The following is a 2585-nucleotide window of genomic DNA, read 5'->3' on the forward strand; positions in this document are numbered from 1 at the left end:
CACGTGCTCCTGGCCCGACTGTTGTCGCGGGTTCCCCAGTGTGAGTGCGGCCGCTTTGTTACTNGTTAGCAGCGTGATTCTGTACAATTTCAGTGCTGGTAGCGTCTTCAATGCGTGTGCCATTGCTGCCAGCTCTCCCGAGTATGGGTTCTGCTCCGATCTTGCGCCAAGTGTGACNGAGAAGGTCTTTAGTCTCGGCTTCTTGTACTTGGGCGGCTGCTTTTGAATAACTCCGCCAAATCCCACTATCTCATTCCGCGCCGAGCTGCTAACTGCGACCTACATAGATCTGCCGGCTTCGGCCTGTGACTCCGGGGTTTGTCCAATATCGGCCTGCAGTCGTTCCTCCCATGGTGCTAATGTAAATGGGTTAAGAGTTTCTAGTGTTTCCATCTCGATATTTTTCATCACGTCTGCCACCTGATATAACGGCGAGCGGTGGAATCTTCGGAATTTCCTAATACGATCCGTGTTCCTGCGGAGTGGGTTTGGGTTTCCGGTAGGGTGTGGATGTCCGTCCACATCTTCACTGCCCGTCTCCAGAACCGGCTTTGCGCCGAGGCAATGTGAGCCTCAGCTTCCGCCACACTGGTCGCGACGGTGAGGAATGTTCCCACTATCGCTTGAGCTCCGACTCGTTGGACCCGGTTAATGGGCCCGATGGCCTTATCTTTGAAAGCGTGCATCCAGACATTAGAGGCATAGTCCACCACTGGGGTAACTGTTGATGTGAACAACTGCCGCGCGGTAGATGGGGATAAGCCTCTAAGTCGTTTAAGCTCCATTGCTGCTTCTAGGCCCTTGGACGCTGCCCTGGCTATGTGTGCCTTGTATTTGAGTCTAGTATCCATCACTACTCCAAGGATCTTGACGTGGTCCTTGGGTTCAACTGCTTGTCCCTTGATGGTGAAGGGCTCTTGTTCTGATTTGTGTGCTTTGGGGGTGAAGTGTATAATGGCCGTTTTATCTGCTTCGAATGTCGCTCCACTCCTCCTCTCCCAGTCGAGTGGTTCGTCAATAATTTCCTTAATACCTTTCCGGTTGCTTCGCGCAGTTGGCCCGGTCACCCACGCGGTGAAGTCATCCACGAAAGCAATCGCTCCGCCGCGGCTGTCGATCTGTCGTTGTACGAGGTCTGCGTTGAAGAAGAGGAACAGGATCGGCGATAGGGGAGAGCCCTGCGGTAGTCCGGCCTGTGGGAGGCTTTGTACCTCAGACCCTTGCCCATTGATTTGGATGGTCGCTGTTCGTTCCGAGCAGAAGGCCTCGACCCACCGGAGCAGCACTTCTGGTATGCCTCGCGCTTTCATCCTCTGGCGTAGTCTTTCTTTGCAGACCCCATTGTAGGCCCCTTTGACATCGAAGCTAATCAAGCTCACGACCCGTCGGCCACGCCAGGCCGTGTAGATTTGCTCCTGCAGGAGCAGGAGTGCCTGTTCTGCTGATCGCTGTTTTCGGGCTCCAAAGTGGCTGGTTGGGAGCAGGCCGTATGTCTCCACTGCGTGTGAGATCCTTTCTGCCACCACCGACTCTAGGACCTTGCCCAGTGTCGCGAGAAGTGAAATCGGCCTCCAAGCCTTCGCAATGGTGTAGTCCTCTTTGTTCGGCTTTTTAAGTGGTATGATGTTTGCATGTCTCCACTGACTTGGTAGCGTGCCCTCTTCCAGCGACGCCTGGAACAGGTCAAGAACCCTGTGTTTGACCGCGGGCCAGGTCATCTTCCAAACTATCGCTGGTAGGCCGTCTTCTCCAGGTGCCTTCTATGATTTTGCTTTGAACAGTTGTCGCTCTACTTCCTCGATGGTGATGGCAGGCATCTCCACTGGTGCCCTTTGCGGCCTGGCTCCTTCCTCCTCAATGTCGTTTGGTAGAGGAGGAAAGAATTTAGCCAGTAGCTCTTCTGCTTGTTCCTTATGATCGGTGGTGGTGGTACCATCTGCTCGGATGAGCTGTGGTACCTTCCCGAATGCTGTATCGTCTCCAGACTTCAGGTACTTGGCAGCCTTCCATATGTTGTTGTTGTTTGCAAGGAACTCCTTCCAGTGGTTTTTCTTTTGTTGCCGGATGGCATCGTGGTATTGCTTCGCAGCACTTTTAGCTGTCTCTTCTAGGTGTGATGCGATTCCTCCTGCCCGTCGCTCCGAGCGGGCGTGATTTCTCCAGTATGTGTAGACATAGCGGAGTTCTGTCAAGTCCGTTGTCCACCATCTCTTTGCGTATGATGACGGTCTGGCCTTTGGCGTCAAGGTATGCACTGCCTCTAACACCGCAGACATTAGTCGGTCGGTTTTCTGCTGCACCGTGCCCTCCAATAGAGTCCTGTCCAGGCTTCTTGTAATTCTGGCATTGATCTCCTTCCATGGTGCGTTTTTGAACAGCAGTCGCTCCTGCTGTTTGGAAACCGGAACCGGAACGTCAAACATGGTCTCGATTGCGCGGTGGTCGGAGCCGTGCTCTGTCCCATGTACTGCACACTTGACCATGNAACCCGTCAGATTCTCCGAGGCAAGGACGAGGTCGATAGTTGACTCGTAGTCTCCACCCTGTCCTCCCCCCTGCCATGTCTTTGTGCCTCGTTTCAGTAG

Source organism: Aspergillus sydowii (assembly GCF_001890705.1).
Source record: "Aspergillus sydowii CBS 593.65 unplaced genomic scaffold ASPSYscaffold_23, whole genome shotgun sequence".
Lineage (NCBI taxonomy): Eukaryota > Fungi > Ascomycota > Eurotiomycetes > Eurotiales > Aspergillaceae > Aspergillus > Aspergillus sydowii.